The sequence below is a fragment of the Acyrthosiphon pisum genome, chromosome A1 (genome assembly GCF_005508785.2).
Source record: "Acyrthosiphon pisum isolate AL4f chromosome A1, pea_aphid_22Mar2018_4r6ur, whole genome shotgun sequence".
NCBI classification, from domain to species: domain Eukaryota; kingdom Metazoa; phylum Arthropoda; class Insecta; order Hemiptera; family Aphididae; genus Acyrthosiphon; species Acyrthosiphon pisum.
Genome location: NC_042494.1, coordinates 31,895,631 through 31,914,288, shown reverse-complemented (window position 1 = coordinate 31,914,288; position 18,658 = coordinate 31,895,631). Strand labels below are relative to the sequence as shown.

Below are 18,658 nucleotides of genomic sequence, written 5' to 3'. Positions count from 1 at the left end.
GGATAACAAAGAAATATTCATCAATAGTTTACTAGGTATACTGTGTACCATATTTCTAGCTTCTAACAAACGCTCACGAACATTGCGAATTCGTAGACAATTAAGTTTAATGTGCAACTGGTAATTTCTGGTAACTTGGTTTTAAAAATATATAGGTCATTTTCATTAATATATTATTATGACGAAGAGTCCTTGTCCGTGACTAAACTATTACTATAAAAAATAATGATAATATTATACCAAATAAATTATTTATATTATATCGATTGTATACATTTTTTTACATAAAATATGGATCTATCACACCACAATAATACATTATATTTCTATTGATATTCCGAAAAGATATTGTAGATATATTATGTTTACTGACTCATTTGTACCACTGCATTATTTCATAACGTATTGTAATTTTATACAATTGAATATAACGAGGATACTTTTCATTAGCCACCGTATGTAGTGTAATAAAGAGATTGATTTTTGCGGTATATTTTAAAATATGAGTTAATAATGCTTCATTGATTGTGGTTAGCGCATGGAAATTAATAACGTGGACTCAATTTTTATTTTTATTTCAGGTTTCTAAACCATTGTAGCTTAACGGTGAAAATGAATGAAAACTGCGTCAAGAAAAACAAACCGGATAGTTATTACTTGTCATTGAAATATTTTCAGAGTTACTAATGCTATACAATGAAGTTCCCATCCGATTAGGTATTTAACCGTTTAATTAAATTGGTATTTGTTAAATTTAATTGTTTTATATCGTGTATCATTTTCTGTCTGACAGTCAAACCGAATAGGTTTGAATCGTATTCATTTCATGCTATACATATATTGACATTACAGTAGTTATTATTATTCAAACTAAAAACCCAGAAACTAATTATTACACACGTAATTTGATTATAGTTTCAGATTCTATTTTACGCATAATATTCTTGGGTAATAGTTTAAACCTACCACCTACGTACATGATACTGTAATGAACTAAGACCAAACTATCAACTTTGTTTTATTGAAATACGTGTTGTAAAACAGTTGTAGATTGAACAAATAACTATTTTAATCTAATAAATGTACTATTAAAATTCTTAATGTAAAATTCAATGATATTTTATTTTAATAATTAATGGATCCAAGATGCATTTGCAATTCGATTGTTGGGTTATTTGTTTTTAAATAAATTCAAATAACAAGATGTACTAGCAGTATTTTACTACTTTATGGTATTCATATTTTTTTTTTACTTATATAATTTGTATTTAATACAATTTTAGAAATATACTAAAAAGAAATGTGACATTGAAAATATAAATGCAATTTGAAATTGTGAAATGCTTGTACATTTTTTTTTTTGATAGACGGCAATACTTATGTGTTATTTATTTTATTATTTTTTTTCTAGATAAGCGTAAATCAAAACCGTTATACAGCGGTTTATTTGTTGCATCATTAATTTTTTTACTACGAACATCACGAAGAGGCAATGACGTGCGTATTGTATGTATATATTTATTAAGAATATATATATATATATATTTTTTTTTAACTATTTTGTTTTGTTTTTATAAACCCTTTCTGCATGCGTTGCGCTGCAATAACAAATCCCTAAAACATTTATTCTACAGCATGGGCACCGGAGGACAGATCGCATGGAAATAAATCTGTACTATACGCCGCAAATGGGTCCACCGAGAGGATGAGTCGCTTCTCTCTGACCTCTCGTTAAAAAAAAAATAATAATAATAATAAACAAAAACCCTCCCGTCCGTTCGTAACGTACCGTCCGTCTAAGTCGAATGGACCCGACCAGAAAAAAAAAAACGAACGCATACGCACTTACACGCACGCATTACATGTGTGTCAGTAAAGGAACTGCGTGGTGGCGATCATGGGGACATAGTTCTTAACGAGGCATCCGGACCTTCGTAATTGGATTAAACAACTTTGCGTCACTATATATGTACGTCAACGATTGTGATTATTATTAAACGGACCGAAAGTGCACGATACACGATAACGAACACACACACACACACACACACACACACACACACACACACACACACACACTATATAATTAACACGAACAACTTATTACATAATTTTTTTTTATAGTTTTACACCACCCGCAGTTACACGATTTCGTTTTATACGGATATCCTCACTCGGTTTGAGAGACGTGCGATTTAAAATATAGTCACACACAATATTATCGAAATCATTTATATAATATAAAATATGTCTATTTACCTATATAGGTAAATATTATAATATTATTATGCGTTTGTAAATACGTTGTCGTCATGTTGGTTTTTTTCGTCGTTTTTCTTGTCGTTTTTATTTCATTTTTTAATCTACCATTTTGTTATTATGATGCTTTTAAAACTTGATAAAAAAAATACTGATTTTCAGGAGTTTAAAATATTTCCGGACGAGAGAAAACACTGTTGGATTTAAAATTTAGCATCAAGGGTAGAATCGTGTTACGTGACCAACAGTAATAAATGGTTTATTCTAAACTGAAATACTTCCAATACGTTCCATAATTTATCGAAATAAAAAAAATATAATTTACTTATTTATTTTATCAATTAAGACCATTGTTCAATTTTGTTACATTAATAACAATACATAAAAGTTTTTATTTTTGTGTCAATAAAACAGCTGGTCTTACAAAATAGTAGGAATAACATTATAGACAAACAAACGAGAGTGCAATTGATTATCACACTATGTATATAAAGGTTTTATAAAAATATATATAATATTAAAACAGTCATGTTATTAGCTATACATTAGGAATCAATATTTTTTTCTAGTTTTCATAAATGTTTATAAACTAATCTAATTGAATTTTGAACCATAAAAACACTAACTTTAATGCTACGAAATATTAAATCACCGCTGAGTGGGAAATATTTCATATTTGTAAACATTTTTGGTATTATTTCGAATGTTCTCTCGCGGTTTCTATTATAACAAAGTTTTAACGGTTAGCAATCTTTCTCTAACACAGTGTCATTTAATTTAATCAGTAATTACATTAAAGTTATACGTTTGAAACAAAACTACCTTTCGCGAGGTTTTAAACGAATTGCGAGGAGTAGTTAATTCTTGGAAAGTTTTCAACCTTAATTGATCTAGTCACCAAAGAACATAACTTGGTCAAAATTTGGTAATAGACTTCTGGATACGACAACTATAAATTTACGATGTGTATGGTAAGTCGGGTATATTTATTGATTACGTATAAAGTATTATAAATCTATATTGACTTTAAATGTAAGCAAAATAATGTTATGCACCTATAATATGATTATATTATAAATAATAGAAAACTTAATATTTTGTTACGTCTTTAACAATCTTGTAATGTTAATTTTTTTATGTTAAAATTATTCTGCCAGAAATTGTGACTAGAAATTAGAAAGCTGAGCCAAAATAATGATGTTTATGATTTATACATTTATGTTGTACTATACAAATATAATAATAATAGGTATTGCATGTTTTCAACGTTTATAATATTAAACGCAGCCAATCAAAACCGTTGGATTGCCCCACTTGAAATCGATATAAAAGATGTACGTGGTTGTTGTAAATGACTGCCAAAAACGATTCAATTTTATTATAGTTATTGCCATTTGAAATATATATATATATATAAATATATTTTCGGTGAGTTTTTCAGTCTTCTGGCGTTTGTGCAGATTTGTTTTTAGCCGATTACGGTTATAATTGTTAGTGTCGGTCGGCGTCAAGGGGGATTTAAATTACATCGACTATCAAAATATGTCTGGAATTCGTCCAACTGTATACACTATAATATAGGGATATAATAGCTATGTGATGGGCTGTTAAACATCATCGGCAAAATTAAATTTAAATCCATTCAATTAGAAATGTACATTATTATATTATTATTTTCTTTTGAATTAAATAAACTCAATCTACAGTGAATAATTTAAAAATATTTTCGAGCACTCAAATTGGCACAATGTAAACCGTTTCTTAACCGATATTGAACATAATTGGACTCTTAATGAACTCAAATTAAAAAAACCAATTGGATTACGTGTGAATAAATTAAATTACAATTTATTTTACGTCTAAAGTTATATTTATCTCCTTCGTACCCCTAATATTTTTTTACCCTTAAACTCGTAATGCAATATTTATATTAATCAAAATGTCTTACTGCTTGCTCCTCTTCAAAAAATACTCTATTTAAAATTGTATGCTTCATTAAACTCAGTATTTGTGTTCTTGTTCTATTCAAATGATGTGTATTTAACTTGATAAAAAGAATTTCCGTTATATACGTATATCAGCGTTTATTTGAATAGAAGTTGAGTGTTTTTTTTTTATCGAGAAATTTGACATTTTAAAATATATGATATTTTTACGTACAATATAATCCTTGAAGTGTAAAATAACATAAAATAAATAATCTAAAAATAAGAATAATGATCAATTACATAATTTTTTATACTTAGGTATTATTAGATGCCCAGCACAAAATTTTTTGTTTCTGTTAATATACTCAATGCTATTATGAAACTGGTTTTTTTCTATGTTGTAAAATATAATAATATCATTTTTATAATATTCTGTTATTCGTTTGAATGCGATTTTTCAATATTATTTCTAAAAATGTGTCTTCGAATAAATTCCAAAAGCATATTATATTTTACCGGCCAGGCCTGCTGAAACGTATACACGTGTTCGTTCCGTTTAAAGCGAATCGTTTGAAATGTTAATAGTTTTTTTTTACGTTTGCGTCTTATGTTAGTATATGTCTTGTACCCGTATGAATGGAGTTCAATAAAGAATTTTATCAAAGACATTCTCCCACTGCGTAGTAAAACAATAATTTATAATTGACCGGGTCTATAACGCACACTATAGCGTTTACTCTGAACCCTTATACGGACACAAAAAGCCGGAAAACTATCGTACGAAATACGATCTTTGACCTTACGGTAATTGACTGAAATGCACTCTCCGTAGTCCTACTCTGTGGTGGGGGTAGTTGCGGATGAATAAACAGACGTGATATATTCTCGTGTAATAAACGCGACAACGAAAAATCGTTAAAACTCCAAAACGGAACTGATGGCGGCGTTTCCGTTCTCGGCTGTCAACGCGGGGTGATACAGGTTGAAACATGTGGCCGAAGTGGAGTTTCTACGCTCTATATAACAATAACGGATCAATCTGTCTGTCAGAATGGCAGTCTGTAGTTGTATAGTCGCAACTGGTTATGACGAGACGGCGACAACGTAAGAAAAGTAAAATCCCCCCCTCCTCCACAACCCCAACGGTAATTACGAAAGTATTGAATCGTGTACAATAATATTATATTGTACATCTTGATGGAACACTGGTGCCGATGACGCTGTGGTATAGTTGCTGCAGAATGAACAGGGAACGTCACATTTTTCCCCTCATAGAATGGCGTGTACGTTTTGGACACTGGGTGATGATTAAAAGAGAAAAACCTCCACAGCTATGAAACGAGAAGACTTCGGGCTCATAATCCACAAAAGCATAACATTGGGCAATAGGAATGCAGTGGAACGGGCCGAAGAAACTCCCGAAAAATCCTCATTAGTCACCGCCACCATACACCGTATCTTATAGACGTTTATTATATAAACCTTTACCCGTTCCATTGTTTTTCAAACCAATGAAATATCGGTAACAGCTGCGATCTTTTCCGCGCGTGAACACGTTTTAATTGCCCCTCGTCGTCTGACTACAACACACACTACTCACGAATTTCAGTTATAGGTCGGTGGTGGTGGTGCATTCGATTCTTACGTTTTCCAACAATAAAACAATTCCAATACTTATATATATATATATATATATATAGAGAGAGAGACACACACATGATATGCGTGTTTACATACTCATGAAAATTCAATTAAAAACGAGGATCTTGCGCTCGGTTTCAAACGACCAAATAATTACGAGGATAAAAAACATATCACAACACATATTTTGTTTTTACAAATAACCACTATTGCATTCTAAACTAATAATAATTATAACTTGGTATAGCAACAAAATACATACCTAGGTACTAATATTATCAAAAATGTGTAGTTAATGAATGATCATCGTAATTAATTATTCTTGAGAGGCACGTCTTTTGATGTTTGAACAATAAATGATTGAACTACAAACAAATTACAATTTCCTATAAAACGCTAGTTTACAAAATCCCAACGATTTCAAACTAATAAATAAGTTCCTTCACCAAATGGCCAAATGTTTTAAATGAAAATACAATATGTTATGGCCAGAAAAACTGGAAATAATATAAAGTATTGAAATCTGTTGTAGTTAAAATTTTAAATTAGGATGAAAAAAGTATTTTAAGAAAAATAATAGTTACATGAAAGATTGAATATTAAATTTGTATTTATTATGAGAGTAAATTAGAATGGGGTGTCGTTAAAATAATGGAATCTAATAAAAACTGTATATTATATTGCATTACAGTTTGTAAAAAATGAAAATTATTATTGTATTTGAATTTTAAACAAGCAATCTATAATAATACAAATGAGGTAAATCGAATATAAATTGAGATGTAGAAAAATGATTTTCCTGAAAAAGTTTATATTTTTACGAAGGCATATAATAGTTATAAATTATTATATTGTCATAATATTACGTATATAATTATTTTAAATACTTAAATGGTATATTGTTTATAGTGTAACGATGACGGAATATTTTTAATTTAATTTAAATTAAATATTAATATTTATCGTATTATTTAATAAATTTGATTTGCATAATTTTATAAATATAACAATTGGTAGTTATGTGTAATTTATTTAAAATTAAAGAAATATTAAGTTCTTTTATGCTGTGTTCAGATTATTATATTTTTAGATTGTTTTTAATATGCTTCAGTATAATTTCCAATCACTTTACTTATTTTGTATTTAGCTTTTAAGTTAAGTATAAATTAAATTAAGTAAGTAGCAATAAAAAATACTATTTAAAAACTAGGTTAAGAAAACAATTAAGACTTAAATGTTATCTTCTAAATATAAATTTTAAGTAATAAAATAAAAATCATTATAATTCTACCAATAGTCAATAAAAAATATTTAGCAATGGTAAAAATTAGGTTAAATTTGATTATATGAAGAATATGGTGTGACTGAATAAGGTGTGATGATCGTATATGGACACAATAATTGTGTTTTTTTTTAATAAAGTGCTTAAGATATTATTTGTTCGTTTATTTCATGTACCGACGTCTGAATTTATAGGCGTGTACGATGCTATTTATTTGTATTTTATAATATAATTTATAATGCATTCGATTAAATATTGAATCTATATATATTTACCAGTATTTAGTCAGAAACTATCTTAAATAAATTGTGTGTATTTTAAAGGCAAACATATAGCTATAGTAAGTACTCGTGAGTTTTGAATTCCAAAGAATGTTTCTATAGGTTATTAATATAAAATATCGTATTCGTTTTAAATGTCTAAATAAATTTTACGTGGTAGTGTATTGAAGCTGCAATTATTAAAGTGATTTTATTTTATAAATATTATATAATATATTATTAATATAGTATTTGATATATATATTATTTTAAACGATATTCCATATTATTATTCAGTCCAATTTCCCAAACCCACGGGTGCCAATAGTGTTATATTTAAATAACATAAATTGAATTATAGTATAAATAGTAATAAATTGTTCCTCTATGTCCTTCCCTCGTCCCCACCAATGGATGTCCACGTCTAAATTCGACATCATCTCCAATCTATTTTACAAATATTAATCTACATCATTTCGTACATGATACGATTTTTTTTGTTTTCCTTGAACTAATCCCGAATACTTCGTCCGAGTATAATATTATGGGATGTTTTCTTTTAGCGAACGATACCTATGATCATCGTCGACATTGTCTGATGTGTACCTATCGACGTGCAACTTAGCCGGTCGAGACAGAAATCCGTTGAGACAGAAAGCCGCCGAGACCCGCAGCACATGTGCACGGTTGGAAAATATTTTCGCACGATCGGATGGCGTCGATAAACGTCTAGCGAATGTGGTTCGACGGAATGTGAGCGTAAAAATCAACAGAGAGAAATGTTCGAGTATTAAATATATTTGAGCCTCCGGTGCGAGCGTCAATGGCGGTATCGTTATTATTTCCGGATCATTCCGCTCCGTGACAAATTTAATAACGTCTCGTCATAAGGGCCGTGTGACCGGTGCCCCTAAGCACTTCCTGTACAAATTCTCCAACGTATCCATTCCTATAGGCGCCATTGTATGTGTTGTATAATAGTAGTATCAATGCCCGACACACACGGCGACGCTAAACGCGATCCGTCCTGGTAAGTTTACGAGTTTCCTTCGTGGTACAGTCGAAATTGAAATATTATCTGCACGTACTTTGAACCTATAATGCCCGGCCATAATTTAATCCAAGGATGATGTTTTTTAATAATAGTAATAATTTATCGGAACCAATAGAACTCGAACCCAACACTATAATATTATAATAGAGATTGCTTTTTAAGATCAATAGTTCACGTTTAGACGAATGGCTTGGGTGGCACAGCTCCCCAAATGATAGTTTAAACCCCCTCTACCCCAGAAATTAAGTCAATCCACAACCTATATTATAATAATCGTAAGTCCCACTGAACTACATAATATAAAAACAGTACATTTTACAAATTTGTTTCTACTGTTATTAAAAAATTGAGCGATCCATGGGATCCATTTGATTAGTGTGAAAACCTTTTTTTCGTTAACTTAACTATAGCCATTAATAAATTGATTTTACTTTATTTTTATACGAAAAAACTGGCATCGGATCTGGTTATTTCAAAACAAATGATCGTAGAGAAATAACATTTTCGCAAGATCTTTGTACAAGTAGTTTACATTGACGCGATAAAATTTACTCCGAGCACTCTTTTACGGTAAGAATTTACATTTCTATAGGTAACGCTTAGCGCAGAGAATCTGTTTCTACTCAAATACCACTCGATGCTCGCTGAAGGAAGACATAATTTTTAAATAAAAATTATTCATCGGCGTGTTTTGGATTATTTGGATTTTTTTTTTGTCCGATCGCTTCTTCAACGTCCTCGCAATAATACTTCGATAGAATAGAGCATGTTTGAGAATGCTAATTTATACATACAACAAGCACATATTTTCCATTCGAATATAATTTCGTTTGTGGGAGGTATGTGCATCTTTATCATTCATGGTGACTAGTTGTCATGTCAGTCGAATATGACGGAAGTGCTGCTCAATACCTATATTTGAATTCATATTCGTTGACTAGGGTTTAGGACTTTTTGAATGTGCATGTTTTTTTTCACCGTAATGATTGTAGAATATTCTAGGTAAAATATAAATTGGTTCTGAGAAGTTGTGAAGTTAAATACAATGTTTTACTTGATATATTTCGTTATATTTTATAAAAAATACACATACCAAAAATGTAACAATTTTTTTTTAATTTAAAATAATTATTAATTTCACATAATATAATAATTATATAATAAATGCATGTTTTTACACTCATGCAATCGTCAAATCCCTTTCCCTGGCTATAAAATAATTTATAAATATATAATATTTTTTTTTTATAAACACGTATTTTTATTTCCATTACATGAATAATAAAAAACAAAACTTTGATGTACGCATTATATTATTTAACAGTGTTTTTATAATTAAAATTCGCAACTTAGTGATTCAAACTCTCAATAATATTTAAAATTTAAATGTGTATTATAAATCGTAAGCTAAAACGAAAAACACGTTGAATTAAAAAAAAAAAATAAACTTTAACAAAAAGTATCTAAATAAGGTTAGTGCATTACTGTGTATTTTTAAAAATTATTTTTATAAAGACATTATCTTTCTTTTAATCTTAAATTATTGTTTACTTTGGCCATTACCATTAGTTTAATTATTAAAAAAAACTTATTGAATTATACAGTACCTATATTTTAATATAATATGTAAGCAATACATTTTTATGTATTTTTGTACAGAGGAAAAAAGCATGTGTAACGCAGCGTTAAGTGATAGACTATTTGTTAAATAAGACCCAACAATAAGTATTTATTGAAGCTAAAAACTACAGAAATAACTTGTTTTGTTGTATAAACTTTATGTAAATCCTTTGAATTGTAATGATAAAAAAATAAATCAATGGCTTTCTGGGACTTTTTTTTTTAAAATTCTTAACAAATCTTTTATAATATTACATAATGTAGTCTTTCAATGGTCCGTACGTTTGATAAATTCTCATGTTTTTTGATTATAATATTTTCAATAAATTATCACGATTTAAATCACAATATTCTAATATTAAAATACAAAATCTTAACATAGTATAAAACAAAGTCCCACTGTCTGTCTGTGTGCTTAGATCTTTAAAACTACGCAACGGATTTTGATGCGGTTTTTTTTAATTGATAGAGTGATTCAAGAGGAAGATTTAGATTCACAATTTGACTTGGTAGGTCCAACTCGAGTAGGTGCTCAAACAGGAATTTAGAGATTTACGATGGAAATTTTTGTTTATAAATGGTTGCTATTGGTTATTTATCATTTATTATTTTATTGGTTGATATTGGTTATTGGGCAGATCAGGTACAAGTATGTATCAAATCGAATTTTCAAATATTGCCTACCAGGAGGTCTGAGTTGCACCTACTGCAACGAGTTACACCCAAAAGAAGTTGAACAATCACAATTGTTTTAAGAGTTGTCATTTTTTACGGGCAACAAAGTGCGCGGGATCAGTTAGTATATTATATATATAAGAACTATTGGATATTAGGCTGAAAGTTTCTAGGAATATAGACTACCTAATATCAAGCTCTCTGGGTGGTTCTCAAACGGTATACCTACCTACCCGTTTTATGTACAATTATGTGCTCCAGGACTCACTCGTCCGGCGGCCAATGTTGCTTGTATCCACATGAAAACGTATCTAATATACCCTTTTGAAATGGGCTCGTCCAGTCTAAAAATCAAAAGGACCCATGATAATGATTCGTTCTTTATGTACTCAGCGGCCAACTAGGTTTGGTGAACACAGCAGTGGACGACAGGGGGCCTTTTAGTAGGTAAGCAATATAAACATTTAAACGGTTTAACGTAGTTATGCCGGTCCCCGAGTTGATTTCGGAAATTCGGAAAATGTATATTACATGATAATATTATAGTACCTATTATTATTTTACTAGGCTTGGAAAGTGATTTTTTGAGCTTAAATGATTTGACGTGTTATATCGATTTTACTAAAAACGGACCATAGATATTGTAATTATATAATTACATACCTATATTATGTGCGTATCCGGTATCGTGGTGACTTGTTGTGATCCGGTACGAAGTCACTCGGATGGTATCCGAAAACACATTACACACCGATGTTTCGTGCGTATTCGAGCGATTATCATCTACATACAGTCACACGTGCTGTTTCCGGGACATAGGGAGGCGATGATGACATTTTCCAAATGCGATTGTGTGTACGTATACCGGTCGATGGTCAACCGTGGTCCAATATTATATATCAGTGGTTAGACAGTTTCTTTGGAGACACACGTACTATGGACTAAAGTTCGGAGACAATTGAAATGATTGTTTGATTATTTGGTGTTTGGCTGTTACCCAGATTTTGATTACATTTACCAAAAGACCAGACAAAGGCAGAAATAAAAGTTACCCAAATAGGGAAATATCCAAATATAACAGACTCACTTTTTACAATGGTTAAAAATCATAAACTGTAATATTATAAATTATAATTATTCATGGATTTATGTTTGAACTATCTAAGTGTATTAATACACCTCTGCAAAAATAAATATATATTTAAATTAATACTATATTACACTCAAAACTAACGTACAATTGTCATTATTCGATAATAATATTAATTTTTTAATTTAATTATGCTTAAAAATGTAATAACAAGGGTTTTTTTAAATAAAATGTATGCAATAATAAACTTTTTAATTAGTTAAAAAGAAGTCTTAAAAAATTGACCTTTTGAAAGTACGACGATATAACTATACTTGAATCGATTTCAAAGGACTCCTTGAAACTTTTGGAGCACTCCTTACGCCTGATAAAGTGTCCATAGAAAAAACATCATTGTAAAACCAATATCAAACCAGCATCATTATTTTAAAACTAATTTGAAACAATGTATTGCGTCTTGCAACGAAGATACTAAATTCCATTTTTTTTTTTTTTTAAACAATTAATTTATGGAATGAAAATTTAATTATACATTTATATATATACTTGATAAGGTCATCTCAATTAAATTAAAATCACCGTTATAATTATTATAATATAATATAAAATATCAAGCATCCATTGTTTGTTTAAATGCACCATCGTTATCTATGGTAGTCTAGCATGTATTTGATTTTTATTTATAGTAATATATTATGACAGAATAAATCTCGTCAAGTTTTAGATATTATTCTAAATAAATATAAAATATTAAAATATTCATCGCTTTTTATTGTATAATATACATTATATTTTTACAAAAAATCATAATCAAAAAAATTATAAATAGTAACTTTTTTTGTTTTGTTTTGTAATAATAATAATAATAATAATAATAATAATAATAATAATAATAATAATAAACCATTTCATTAGCATTGAGGTAAAATAATTATTCTTCTTAGTTACAATAGTAAGGTCGACTCTCTGAGATGACAAATAATAATAAAAACTCTCCTTTTATGGTTATTTGCAAACTGCGAATAGTTACCAAAAGTTTTAATTAGTGTTTTTCTCTTAATGGTGCATTTTTTCCCTTCCAAATTTGAAGTACTTTTGCATATAATTATATGTAATGGGCACCATTATAAACCAAATTCTATAACAAAATACTCGTGGTAACTAGATCATTAACCATTTATAATATATACTATATATATATACTATAGAATAATTTGCACTGATAAAATAAAAACGTACAAAAAAAAGGTAGTCGGTAATGATGTCGATTCCGTAGATAATAATATATTAGATATAATTTCACCAGAGAAACCCGAAAATCTCGTTAGCTAGATCTTTGTCAGCGCGGTACGATATATTCATTCTATTACATATAGTGTCTAAATTGGATGTTAAAATATAGGACTGGTAGTATCAAATAAATGGTGAGAATATGTTTTTCGCTTTCATATCAAATTAAATCAATCTCTATAAAGTGCTGAGTTTAAAATATTCGTTAAGGAGATCGGTGGTGGAGAGTTTTTAAGGAGTTCGAATTTGACAATTTTTGAATTGCATGCATGCGGGTATTGTAAATGTGTGCGTAGTAAGTTATCATTAGTGTGTCTGAAAAAAGAAATAGCGGAGCTTTCCCTCACGTGCGTGTACAAGTCACTGCCTTGGCGTTACGCACGAGAACAATTTAATATGCTTATTTGTGTGTATTATGTTCCATCCTACCGATCGACCCAATAATGCGATCATTTTTCAGAAAACTTATCTGAATTCGTTATATTGTCTACTTAAGATCGGTCAGTTCACAAAGATTTCTGATTTAAATTCCGAATAATTAACGTTTGAAAATTCCGAAATTTCAAAATATTCAAACTAAATTTATAGTTATGGGTGGTGGGGGAGGAGGAGGAGAGACACATTAGGAAAAGTGAATTGACCGATCTGAATTAGAAATAATAATGAATTCAAATCAGTTTTAAAAATTATTATTGCATTACTAGGTCGATCAGTTATCAGTATGATGGAATAAAAATTGGTATGTTTTAGCTGAAATAACTGTCCGTCACCTACCCCTTTAAATAATGCAATACAAATATTTGGAATATCCTAGAATTTGTATCAATATTTAAACTATAAATTCATTAATTGATAAATAATTGATTAATATAAAATAGCATATTGATTATAAATTATAATTTTTGATATTTTGGATGGCCATGACCGCCAAACACTTAATTAATCAGTGTCACATCTAGGCTCTAACTATAAATATATTTTACTTCGGCGTAGACCGTACATTATAATATTTTATTCATGTTTGTTTTGAAATTTATTACAAGTATAATATGCATGTCGTAAGCTTATTTGAACCCTAACGACAAAAACTTTTACAGTAAGTAATTACCAATAAAATAACAAACAAATTAATGATCATCACTTATTATTATTTCTGGATAGTGGGCGGATACAATTTATATATGTACAACACCTATTTTGTTGTGTAATTTTAAATGATTTGTTTGTACTTTTTAATAAAATATCTATGGGTACTTATAATATAAAGCTGAAGAGTTTGTTTGTTTGAACGTGCTTATCTCAGGAATTGCTGTTGAAAAATTATTGTTTTGTTTGATAATCCATTTATCGAGGAATCTTATAGGCTACGACTGATAGTAGCGGATAATCAAGGAAAAATCTATACTAATCTATACTTATTATGTTTTATAGCTGAAGAGTTTGTTTGGTTGAACGGGCTTGCTTCAGGAACTACTGGTTTGAATTGAAAAATTATTTTTGTGCTGGATAGTCCATTTATCGCGGAAGGCTATAGGTTATATAATAGGGGTGGCCAAAATAAGGCTCATGAGCTGCATGTGGCTCTTGACTCTTGAGTCATTTTATTTTAAACACTTAATATTTTTTTTGTTTTAATTTGAACAGTAAAAAAGTTAATGTTAAAATAAAAATAAAAATACAGAGCATGGACATTGATGAATAGAAGTTGTAATTATGCTATAAAAGTATAAAATATTCTGAGTAGATAATATAACAATCTTGATTTGTTGTTTTATAAATATTTCCGTGGAAATTATACTATTAAAAAAATATTTAAAAAAATATATTCCACAACAAGTTAAATAAAATTAAAACATCGTTAAAATCTTTTTTGCTATTTTAAATATAGGTGGGTAGCATATATATATATGTAGAATTTTTGTACCAAACAACTGCTCTGGTTGTTTTATAACTATTCTATTCGTTTATTCATTTTAAAATATACATACAATTCAATATTATTATTATTTAATTAATACATTATTACTTTAATCCTACGATAAAAACCGATACATTTTACTTCACCAACACCTATAATCAAAACAATTGACGATAATTTACCCGTCAAAGTGTGACATTCACTGTCATCAAACCACTAGCGTACGATATTAAATAATGAACAACCATTAACAATATTCCATATTTTGCTGTTATTACAGTCAACTTTTGTTTTTTTATCAAACGACGATCACCGCCTATTTTACTATGCACATAACACACGACACACCATCAGCCATCACCTCTGCTCGAGGAAAATGTCTTACGAATCGCTATGCCCACGTTACGTCATCCGTTTTTCGAAAGATTTCCAATCTGTTTAAACGGCAGTTTGAAAGAAAAAGAAGATTTATATTGAAATTGACAATTTTACGAGGTCTGGTTAAAACTTTCCGCGCGTTAAAATAAATCTTATTCGCAATGTTTTTAATTTAGTTTTTGAAAATTGTATTTTGTTTAACCGTTTTACGGCCCCTCGCGTTGTAAACATGCGCGTTATATTATGTTCCGAGAACACAGTGACGGCATTTGACCATCGGATGTTTTATAACCTTCAATATTATGTTATGCTGTACTGTTATATATTGCGTCAAATTGCTGTGAATACTCACATGAGCATGGTGGCGAGTGGGTTCTGCAGTGTTGTTCTCATGGGACTGTCCAGAGGTCCTCTGCCGAAGCCGGGCCAGGGCGCTCTTCAGCCCCTCCGTGTTTGCCCTACCGGTGTACAAACCACGCCATCTCTTCGACCTTGCATCCGCCGCCGGCACCCCAAACACTAAACTTTAACATCTGTAAAATAAAACGTCTTATTATTTCCATTTGTTTTTGTTTTTATTTTTTGTTTTGTTTTATAAAAGATAATTTAATTTTTTAACAACATTTTTAATTCATGGTATTATACCGCCAAATACCAAATCAGAGACAATACGAGTAAATACTAAACTAATTGTTTTGTGTGAGAACTTTACGAACGTTTTATCTACGTTGTAATCGTGAAATGAACTTTAAATTGAAAAAAAAATATTAATAACTTCGTAAATGTATTTTTATAATAATTCGTTTGATTGAACACGAAAACCAGAGAATCATTTAAAAAATGTTTTTGTTATGAGTTCATGATATACTAGTTATTGGGAAATTTCCCCTTCACACCCATTTCAATTTTTGGGGTGAACATTTTCCACCAATATTTCTTTTTCTTTTATCAAACACTTCAAATAAAATTAATTGTACCAGGAAAAATACAGATACCTAGAACGAATAATGTTAGTGAATGTTTCAATAATAATAAAAAAATAAAAAATAGATAACTAAGCATGCAGTTATTTGAATGTTCATTGAAGTAATCAAAAAATCAAATACATTAGGTACACATTTTCCAATATTAAACTGTTAAAATATATCGAAACAGATATGGTTGATTATTTAAATAAATCAAAATTAAAAAAGAGTTAAAAAAACATGTTTAGGGATAACAAAATAATCATAAATCATATACTTTTTAATAATGTAAAATGTTTATCTAGGTGTCCAACATTTATTTTACTATCTGCATTTTTTGAAATTGTTATATTTTATGTCAAATTATATTTATATTATAATTATAACTTTTTTTCAGTTTGAATCGACAGGAGAGTATAGAATCTGTTTGCAAAAGTATACAACTCATCTGCTGCAATATAATTATGCCTTTTTTTTTTTTTTTTGGTTGAGGCTTTGACAACTGAGGTCATTAGCCTGTGGAACTGTGGGGTACTGTAGGTTTTTGAATACGTGTGGGTTTATTTTGACAGCATTTTTAAGTGGGCACCCGTAGGTATCTGCCATGACCGGGTGGAGAATGGCGGCCTCTCTCTCCGGACACCGTGACGCCTGAAGAAAAATGCCGTCCGTTTTCGAGTTCGAACCGGCGACGGTGCGCATCACAACCGACGCCTGAGTCCGCTCGGTCACTCCGTCCCCCTTATTATTATTATTATTACAGTTATAATAATTTATATTTAATCAATGAGATCAGCGTTTTAAAAATATATAGGTAATTATTATTTAAAAAGGTATTTGGAAATTTAGTTTATTTTATTTTATTACCAAAAAAACAAAACAAAAATAGTATTATACTTCTAACACACTACATTTTTAATTAAATATGGATGGGAAATATTCAAATTAAAAATTTACCAAGGAAAAATGTACTACCTTATCGAAAATATAATTTGCCTAACTTTACTAATTTACTAATTTACTTTACATGACACTACGAAGATTGAGTATGGTATTCATTATATTATAACACGATATGAATTAAAATATCATAATATGCAAATATGTATACTAAATAAATATTTTGTATTTAAACTAAATGTTAATATAATGTTCTGTCAACCAACGATAATTGCATAATAGATGAACCCGATGTTTTGATAGGTTATGCATTCATAATGTATAGCTATTGTGAAAAACAACAATTTAATATTGTATGGTCAAACACAATAATAGGTATACTAGTATGAATCGTTTTACCCAGACAAAAGTTTAGATGAGCTAAATCTACACAAATTTTTTTACGATTTCATTAAAATTGTCGTTTGCTTACGACCTAGTTTGATTATATACATTTGTCAACATTTAAATTTAAATATTATGATGTTTTACTTTTTTATGAACATTTTTTTTTTATAGAAAATATTTATAGAACTTTTTTGTAATCGATATTGTTGAATTGTTTAAGTATATTTCACTTACCATTCAGTTAGCACTTTACACTATAAATAGAAAACGTAATATAATATGATTGGTTATATACTCTTTATATGAGTTTTATAGTAGGTTACAACAATATTGAATAATGATAATATATTATGCAATAAAAATGTGTTTGCCCATAATATTACAATCACGAAGTTATGCAATATTTCAAGATGTTTAATGTTAGTTTATAAATTATAAGTAAGGTTGTATATTGTAATATATTCCAAAATATAGCCAGCTCAGTCAAATAGTTTTAAACAAAAACAGTTTACTCCATACATTTTTATTTATTTTATTAACAAATTGAAATGGTTCATCCCCGATGAAAATTTTCGTGGACATAAAATTATATTATACAATATCATAAACATTGAATATTATCACACACAATCACACTATAATTGCATTTAAAACCCATTTGCAATATAATAATCATCTAATAAAATATGATATATGACTTTTCCCTTAATATATTATAATGATTTCCTGACACAATCCCGATTATTAACCAAAATAATTTAATAACAAATATTTAAGCAACCAAACCACCACCGCACTATAGGTAGTTATATTAACGGACGATTTTCCCAATTGTAGACATAATTCTACATACAATAACTATTGTACAAATTGTTTTAAAAAATTAATGATTATAACAAAATAAAACAAAATATTGAAGCACTTGTAAATTAGTTATGGCGGAAATAACTTTAATTAGAAATAATAAAAAAATGTAAACTTATGCGTTTTTAGAGTTTTAAAGTTTTACGT

The 18,658-nt window shown here is 29.1% G+C and overlaps 1 protein-coding gene across 1 annotated transcript in view; it reads right to left on the bottom strand.

The window, feature by feature from the left end:
• The window catches only part of LOC100160125 (putative mediator of RNA polymerase II transcription subunit 26), a 265,995-nt gene that overhangs the window by 168,401 nt on the left and 78,936 nt on the right, over positions 1–18,658 (bottom strand). Inside the window, exon 2 of the mRNA XM_029486922.1 lies at positions 15,748–15,928. The gene's annotated coding sequence lies outside the window, so the exon portion shown is untranslated. The remainder of the gene's footprint in view (positions 1–15,747; positions 15,929–18,658) is intronic.